This window comes from Pinus tabuliformis, chromosome 4_2, assembly GCF_031772625.1.
Source record: "Pinus tabuliformis cultivar Carrire ecotype Pingquan chromosome 4_2, CPIR1, whole genome shotgun sequence".
Taxonomy (NCBI): domain Eukaryota; kingdom Viridiplantae; phylum Streptophyta; class Pinopsida; order Pinales; family Pinaceae; genus Pinus; species Pinus tabuliformis.
The window spans coordinates 306,392,815-306,402,715 of NC_142304.1; positions in this window are offsets into that span (position 1 = coordinate 306,392,815).

Here is a 9,901-nt window from a genome sequence, read left to right on the forward strand (position 1 = left end):
ATAGTTTTGGATAGTGTTTCCCTTCTTCACTTCCTTACACAATGAGACTACTTCGACCTCTAATGCTTCCCTTTCTTGGTTTCTTTCTCCCAACTTCTTTTGAAGTGACTCTTCAATACATTTGTGTTCTTCAACTTCAATTTTCAGACCTTGAACTTGTTCTTCAAGAGTATTGGAATGGATCTTCTCAGCTTTGATCTCTTTTATAATATTGGTTGTCTCCTTAGAAAATTCTTCTATGGTCAACCCTTCTTCTTCATTGTTTGATACCTCTTGCTTATTGTGCTTGGCCATAAACAATACTCTCTTATTGGCTTCTTCTTCACTGTTGGTGTCTTCATTGGATGATGAGCTATCTTTGACATTTGAGTCACCTGCATATATATTCTCAAGATTTTCCCATACATTTTTAGCAGTTTTACAACCCAACACCTAATGATAAGAAGATTCAATAAGTCCACTGATAATAATATTCTTTGCTTTTGCATCATTTACCAAATTATTCTTACCTTGTTCATACGTGGTTGGTGTAAAGCTAATTTGAATAGTGTCCCATACTTCATAAACTTGCGCTAAGAGATATACCTCCATTCTTCCTTTCTAGAGTGCATAATTATTTTCATTGAACAGAAGTACACCATTCTTGGTATGTTCCATGATCTCCTTCCAGTTGTTAAACTGCTATTGAAGGAACCAAGCTCTAATACCAATTGTTGGAAATACTGAGAGGCAAGGTGAATCAGTATTTCTTTCAATTAGTATTATTATTAATCTTTCAGAGCATTAGTTAATCTTCAATTATTATTAGTGTTTGTACAATGATAGTAGTAAACAAAAGGAACACAAATGCACACATTTTTTTAAGGTGGAAACCCCCTCTAGGACAAAAACCACCTGAATTCTTTTCTAATAATTCTTTAATCTTCAACTCTAATTGAAAAGAAAGCTCCAACTTCTTAGAATCTAGAAAATTATTCTTCTCCATCTCCCACTGGATGGACGCTCCAATGCCAAAGATTTTTTAGTAGTCAATTGAACGGATGCCCCAACACCCAATGAGCTACAACTCACCCTAGCACCACCCTATCACCCTATAGAAGAATAAAAGAGGAATGGACTCTTTTACCAGGGAGAATGGTCCACTTTACAATGATATAGAATGATGTAGAAGATGAAGACACACTATACCATAACCCCAACTATGACACAACTACCTAATGATGATCCTAGACCTCCCAACATTGTCTCTTCAACTCTTGGCAGATAGACACTTGTACAATTTTTACAATGATGCTTTTACAATGACTTTGTACAATGATACTTTTACAATGATTGTATGGGGTGTTGCCCACTTGAAGACCTCATTTGGTGATCTTCTTGTTGTTGTTTTGCACCTTCATTGTTGCACTTGTCATGCTACCCTTTCTCACTCTTGAGAACATTAGATTATGCATTGATTCTTCTCTTGATGAATATATAATACCTGCAAAAATTATTCAAGGAAATACCCATGACATGATAATAGCAAAACTTACCTCATCCAGCAGAGCATATGTCAGTGCTAAACAAAAACAACAAATTAGAATACAAAGAACCTAATGAAATTAAGAGATGAACATGCATATATAGAAGATACTTACCTGGATCTTACCTATGCTACATCATTTGTTGCACCTTTCTCTTTGCTTCCCTAGAAAGTTTGGTCCTTTGCACCCCTTGACAACACTTGATCTAGCTTTTTTGCTTGCCTTCTAGGAGCATGATATTTAATCTGATGTATCTCTGTGATTTCAGATCCCCAATATGGGATCTTTGGTCCTATAGTAGCCCTATAATTCTTATTTACAATTCCATAGGTCTAACCCGATTTGGATTATTCAAGGCAAAGTTATGCCCAATCTCTCACAATGACCTAATTATGGACTAGTTCAGAGGATCAAACTTATATAGTGTGCCACGTGTCACTATTTCCTCCTTCAGTTCTAAAATTGATACATAGAAAACTACAGTTCATGCACTATCCACCACTTTTTACAAAATTCCAATCCGCTTCTCAAAGAGATATTTATGACTATTTTCCCAAGGTCACCTCTTTGAGATGAAATTCGGGAGCCTACAAAACCCTAAATTCCACATATCATATATCCGAAAATATAGCGAACCAAGATCTGAAATTTGGTTATGAAGTTCATCAGGATTTCCACTCAAATGGATTTTAATTTCTGCATCTAAGATTTCGAAAAAATAAAGTTATAGCAAAAATTCCACAATCACCACTTTTGGAGGATATATGAGATGTTTTTTTATAGAGTTGAGAGGGGCTTCTATAGAGAATGTTGGAGGGATTTTAGGAGCTTAGAAACTTATTAATTATTCACTATTCAATGACAAAAATCAATGATAAATTCCATGCCACAACCCCATCGGGTTTTAGCCCACTAATTGGGGTTACTAACTTCAATCTTGAATAAATTACAAACCATCAGGAATTACGAGGAGATTTATATACCGATAGAAAGATATTTTTGAGTAGAGTATTCCTATAATGGTTATGAGATGAGAAACCCTGAATTATGATGCCAAATGTGCCATGGAAGTTCAGGGTCATCCTTGGTGCTTCTTGGGTTGACATCAGTGACAACCTCAGATCATCTTTAGATCAATAGAGTGATCCAGTGAACAAGGTACTTATTGGACTGGACATGTTGGAAGACATGGAACAAGAAAAACGGGTTATAAAGAAGAGTCTAAAAGTAGCACAGGATAGGCAGAAAATTTATACAAACCAGCATAGGTCATTTAAGGAGTTTTAGGGTGGGGAGCACATGTACTTTCATATCAAGCCCAAGAAGGGATCCTTGGGGATTGGATCATGTGCTAAGTTGCCACCATGGTATTGTAAGTCTCTTGAGATTCTTGAGAGGATTGGACAAGTGGCCTAAAGACTTTCATTGCCTCCGACAGTGAAATTCCATAATGTTTTTCATGTTTTATTGCTTGAAATATATGTAAAGGATGTTGATCATGTTATTGATTCGTTTGTATTGCAGTTGGAGGAAGAAGGATAATTCCAACTAGAACCCCAATGCATATTGCAACAAAAAAATCTCATGCTCTGGAATAGACAACTCGAGTAGGTTAAAGTGCAGTGGAAGCACTTTGGGCTCAAAGAAGCTACATGGGAGATGGTTGATCAAATGTGGGCTACGTATCCTTCATTGTTTTTCGGTGAAGGAAAATGAGTCTCGATATTTGTACATATTTATGTAGGGTTGTTATTTTAAACACCACAATGAGATAAGTTATAAAGCTCGAATATGAGGTATGGTTGTCATGTTCTCATGGTTTACATTATGGTTTTGCTTTTGAGAAGGATATTATTGTAAATACTGCAATGACTTGGCTTACAAAGCTCCATAGGGAATATTTTTTTCTCTTCAGTAGTTTTGTTGGGACTAGGTGTGGTTTAAAACCAAGTACGATGTTCCCCTAAGGGGAGGGGTCTGTAACAACCCTGGGTTAAAAGCTCATGTAATAAAGGTTAATAAAAGTAAAATAAGACCACGAGCAAGGGACACTATTCCAAGGTGAATGTTGGGCAAAATATCCTAGTGGGAATCACTTGTGTTTTATGGCTAAGGATTTGGAAAAGAAAAATGACATTAATTGACATTTATTTATGAAAATAATGGAAATTAGGTGAAAAGGAAGGTGAGAGGTCAAAGGTTTCATGTGAGGAGTAAAATGAAGGAAAATAATGGAAAATTGAAGAAAATAGTGGCCTCATTAATAAAAAGGCTTCTGAGGATCAATTGGTACCCTTTTGTCAATTCAGTTTTGGAATTAGCTTCAGAGAGAAGAAGAGAACCAAGAGGAGAAAGAAAGTAAGCAAGCAAGGAAAGGAAAGGAAAAGAAAGGAAAGGAAAGGAAAGAAAAGAAGGATAAGGAAAGTAAGGGAAGGCAAGAATCAAGCAGTTTCTACAGGAATACTTGCAGGTAATAGATTGCATGTTTGATTTCCTAGTTGGTTTTGACATGCGTGGTATGTGCATGTTGGTATATGGTTCCTTTTTGTTAGTGGCATGGATTTTTCCAGGATTCGACAAAGTATTATAGCCTAGCCTTGTCATTCCAAATAGCCAGGGTGTGATGAGATTGTTCTCGGTTTTGAGATTTGGATTGTTGGATGGTTTTGGAATCTAGGGTGAGATGTGTGGCACAGAATGAGTCGATATTGTGGACAAGATAGACCTTCCTAGAATCTAAAGAAGACCTAATGACAAGCAAACCAACCAGACACTATCTTTCCCTAAATATGCTTTAATAAACAATAGCAAACAAGTGTTTTTAGGGCCTACCTTTGGTCCAACACAAGCTTCTGGATGCCCTCGCTCCTTTGATTCCAATGAGCTCCTTTTCGTGAATCTGCAAACACAAACAAGGCAAACAAATTAAATAGCACCTGAAAAACCAATTGCATAAAACATATTTAACATGAAAGTCAAGGAATCCATGAAACAAATAACATAAGATACTTGTTGAGAAAAATGAGTTCGATTGTATTCATTCAAAAGAAGAAGAACCTTACAACCTTTGCCTTGACGCTGTACAAGCTCTTCCCAGGGTCCAACAAGAAGTCTCCTCTACTTTGACAAGTTTCACTCACTCCCCAATGAAGCCAAAAAGGTATGTGATCTCTCCTCTTAAGCTCAATTAGGAAGTCTTAATTTCACCAGCATTTACCCTCAAAATGTTCAGTGTCTAACCTCCCTAGTCCTCACCCCAATGCCTATATTTATAGTGCAATGGAGGGAAGTTACTAGGTCCTCCTTCAAAGGGATAAAGCCCTCCTTCAAAGGGATAGCTCCTTTAGTCAAGGGATTAGCTCCTTCTCTTTTGGGATGCATGAACCACCTCAGAGCGAACAATCCACGTCAAAATTCCTTCTAGAATACTCTAGAATTAACCCAAAGTGAGTTTTTTAAGATAAAACTTGCGCCTTTTGACTTTCACAGGGGTCCGCACCTACACCATTAGGGACAGAGCGGGTAGGTACGCAACTTTTGTACACAGAAGGTGTGGGACCGCAGGTGACAATGAGAGAAAGTGCGGAACCGGAGTTACATTGATTTTTAATGTCTTTCTCTCATTTCCAAAGCTTGATTTGAAGAGCTGAGGTCTTAGACTTACTCAGGAGGACAGTACAACTGATGATAGACCCATACTGACTGCAAATAATCATGGTGACGATATTTTTGTGTAACAGATTGCCCCCTAAAGTGCGAAGTCTGTAGTAGATGAGGATTTCATTTATCATATAGGAAGAGTGAAGTACTTTATCATTTCGAGGATCATCTTGTGGAGAGCCTGGTCGGAACCTATAAAAACATTCAATGCAAGATATATATATGAGATCATATCATCGCTGAGGTAGGCATTCCCATACTTAGACCAAAACTAACTAGAAAACTATCTACTGCTCTGATGTAGGAATGATCTTGTAAAACATCACAAGTATAGACTCATTTGAACACAGTATGGGTGCAGCCATCTGTTTATGAATAGTCCACAACATAATGAATACAAAATTCCTCGCATACTGGATGGTGGAAACTAGATCCAGGGTCTTCATTTCTACTTCCCGAAATAGTACGATTCTATCCATGCGAATAAACGTGTTGATGTCGAACATGGTAGAAACCACTTGATTACCAGTCAATGATGTAAACTGTTAACAAGTGTGAGAGAAACCACCAGTGATGTCAATGGCTCTCAAAGTACCCAGTACAATCCATGAGATGTGAATAAATGTGTTGATGTCGAACATATCACGGAATCCTTTGATCGAAAGTCAATGATGTAAACTGTTGTCAAAGGCGAGAAACCCGCCATTGAGGCATGCAGATCTCAAGGTACTGACGATTCCTTAGATCATCTTTCTAGATAATGAGCTGATGTCGATAGAAAGCCATCCGTTGTAGGCAATCCCACAACACGAAATTATAGATCAAGTTGAAGAAATTTAGTTGCAAGGACTGACTCAGGGATGGTCAAGATGGATGACAGATATTTTGCCGATGAATGGCTTATTGGCAGTGACCTCTTGAACACATAACGACACGGCAGATGGCTTGGTGACAATTGACTCAAAGTTAATACCCAGAAACCGGCTGAAGACTTTCAATGTGGTTTGATCAACTGTTAGGCAAAGGATTTCCCAACCCAGGTGAATAAAAGTGTCGTGTTCAAGAGTGGTTACAAAGTATGACAAACAGATTCATTTTCTCTCTTTTCCCCCACCATTTCTGGCAAGTACCTCTTTATTTTTGACAAGCTTGAGGAGGATAACATTTGCTTGATTATAAGCTCATCCTTCGAATGAGTCCAACTTAGTTTAAATTCGAACCCTAAGAAGGAGTGCTTCGTTCCTATTTGTAATTGAACAAGTCCTTTACTGTGAAATTTTAACGAGTCCAGTATAGGAGAAACTCGGCGTTTTTCAATTTTAGAGAGTCTGGAAAAACTTAAGAAGACTCTAGGGTTGACCTTTTTTGTAAATTTATGTCTCCCAAGCCCGAAAAAGTATAAAATAATACTTGAGAGAATCGCTTGATCTTTTACGACCAAGGAGTACTTTTCGTTATTAGTTCCCTTGACCCGAAAAAGTAAAAAAGCGATCAATGACACGTCGTTTTATAACCAATATCGAATTCGAAACGACAAAAATCCGGCAATCTTTTCACGTTTTTACGGTCAGAAAAAGAGTTGTAAGTGGACCATCTTTTAATTCCGTTTTAACGAGTTTAAAAGAAACACTCGGCAATCTTTTCATGTTTTAGGAGTCAGAAAAGAGCTTAAAGATGACTCTACATGTTTTTCTGTCGAAAATGATAGATTTCGCCTGAATAATCCTTTATTCTGCACAAAAACACAAACATTACTCATACCTATTTGAAATAGATAAAAGCGTCACAAAATACCTTTTCAAAGTGAAACATAAACAAATTTTCGATTTATTTACTCAAAAAACTTATAAAAAGGGCCTTTGTCGATTCATCTTTACCGTTTGAGTTTGGGTGAGAAAATAGTGCTTTTGCTTAGAAAACTTCCCGTGAAGATTGTGGAAAATCCAACCGTCGGAATCGAGTTCTGTCTTCTCCAGGTAATCCACATCATCCTACTCTTCATTTCCAGCCGTTTAGTTTTTTTTTTTAGTCCTTTATTTCATTTTTTGGGAGGGTTTTTAGGCGCAAAACCCACGCGCGGGGGTCCGCAGGTTTACCATTGCGGACCCGCGGACCCCGACTTTTTCTCCATTGGGAAAAAGCTCGGGGTCCGCACCTTCCATGTAGACAAAGTGCAGACCCACGCACTGTGTCTAACTCGGAGGGTGCGTACCCCGCCGCAAGGGTTTTGAACCCAAAAATTCTCAAAAATGGACCAATCAAAATGTTTTCTAGCAATTTAATTAATCTTTATACTTGATGTAGAGAGTACATCATGCTAGATTGGCGTGAACGAGAGCATGAGGACGTGGATGCTGCCGCATGGAATCATCAGCCTTCACTTGATGCTTTGAGGGCGTGCGGACTGTACAAATTCTGGACCATTCCTGGCATGAGGGCTCAGGTGGATTTCTTACAGTGGCTGGTTGACAGATGGAGCATACAGGACCAGTGCTTTTTCATTGGCGGCCACCGGCTCGAAATCGAGCCGGCGGACATTTATTTCTTGACTGGTTTGCCTAAGAGAGGTGAAGACTTGACTCTGCACGGGACTAGGCCAGGTGGCCAGTCTGTCGATAGCCTCCGGCTAGAGTACTACAACAGCCAGGCTAGAGACAAAGGGATAGACATAAAGACCATATCCCATCCTGAACTCATGGTGATTGCGTTTACTGTCACCAGACTTTGTGGAGCTGCCGCATTACATATTGCCACCGGATCCCAGATGCGTATGGCAGTTGATTGCTTTCGAGGCACCATCTTCAACTGGTGCAATGCTGTGCTGGCCAATGTGAAAGGCCAACTGACCAGGGCCAAGAGCGGACGACTAAAGACCTTTCGTTATGGGGCTTTGGTCATGAGTTTTGGCCTGGAGAGGGTTCCTATGTTGATCCCACAGCACCTTACTGTTGGAGTTGGGCTTCCTCGAGAGCCCAAACTGATGCGATGGGTCGCAGTCATGGCCCATCACCCAGACGAGAGGACAGAGGTTGCTCGGTTCAAACCTGAGTATTTCCAATGGTTGGAAAACCAGGTCTTTTCCATTCAGGACTTCCCTTACGCTGGGATAGATTTTCGTGGTGACCCAGACATGGCTCTTCCACCAAGAGAGCAGTGGGACGAGTCAGGTAAAATCCTTTTCAACTTTTTTCTATTTTAATTTATTATTATTTTTTTTATCGTCTCAAAACTGATAGTAAAAATTTCAAATGCAGATGTGGGTCCACAGCGACCAGCCGCTCTCCGGCCTTTCGAGAGGAGGCAACCAGTTGCACCCGCGCCAGCCCCACAGGACGAATCAGTAGAGGTTTTGGCCGAGTTGGAGGGTCATCTTGAGCGCTTGATAGGGGATATTCCTGAGACCACTATAGATGACATTCCTCGTCGACTTCAGCGCTATGTGATTGGAGTCCCGGGACCTTTTAGGAGGTTCCTTTGCAAGGTGGCCTGGGTAGTGGTTTCTTATAGAGATCATCACCGGTGATAGGATGATCGCCTATTGTGGGCACATGTGACATTTTTGTTTTTTGTACCTATCATTTTTGCCGATCATAAGGTGTTTTTCAACCTATGATCAAGGACGATGTATTTTTGACACACTCCTATATATATATATCACTATTACCGGCTTATCTTGTAAATACTGTTATGAAATGGTTTTAAATTTACATGTATGATTATTGCAAATGTCTATTTAACATTCGAGAAGCAATTGCATCTGCTAATGTATTTAAAGACCTTGGAATATTCTGATATTCAATGTAATCAAATTCACGTTCCAAGAGACACACTCTCAAGAATAATCTCAATAACACTGGATTTCTAATGGCATACACTCTATTAAGCTGTAATACAACGAGTTCAGAATCTAACCTCACTATCAAACTCCGAATCCCAAATGAAATAGATTCAGATAATAACTCAATCACTGCACTATACTCTGCAATGTTGTTTGTTGTTTGACCGAGGCTTACCCCATGCATAGAAACTAACTCGTCAGAGGGCGAATAGATAACCCAAGCTGTGGAAGAGATGTTTCGTGTATTACGACAAGCACCATCAGCAAATCCAATGTATGTTTGGAGAGGCATCGACATCTGCAATATCAAGAGTAAAACCAAGATAAGCAGGAATAATGACGGAAAAACACTCTCTAAGCTAAGCACACTTTTTAAACTAAAACACACTAGCTAGAAAGAAAAACTAACCTAACTAAAAAATCTCCATACCCATTCTTTTAAGCATAATACCTCTTCAGGTAAAGACCATTTCTGGGTTTACCTAAAGAGTCCTCGTCAAAGTCTACCAATTCATAGGCCCCTTTTGCTAGCTTTCGCTTGACAATATAGGGACCATGCCACATAGGAACGAATTTTCCAGCGCCTAATTTATCATTGGCTTGATCATATAATAACACTAGGTCTCCTTCCGAAAAATTTCGAGGGGTCACATCTCGATCATACTGAGCTTTCATACGTTTTGCGTGAGTCTCGATTGCCAATGCAACATCATGTCGATTCTCATCTAATTGAGCTAAGTATAACAAATGCTTTTCCTCTTCGGAAGTGGCTGGAAGTAACTCGATGGCCATTTGCAGTGACGGGATTTCGCATTCAATGGGTAACACAGCTTCCAAACCATAGACTAGTTGGAAAGGAGTGAACCCTGTTAATGTT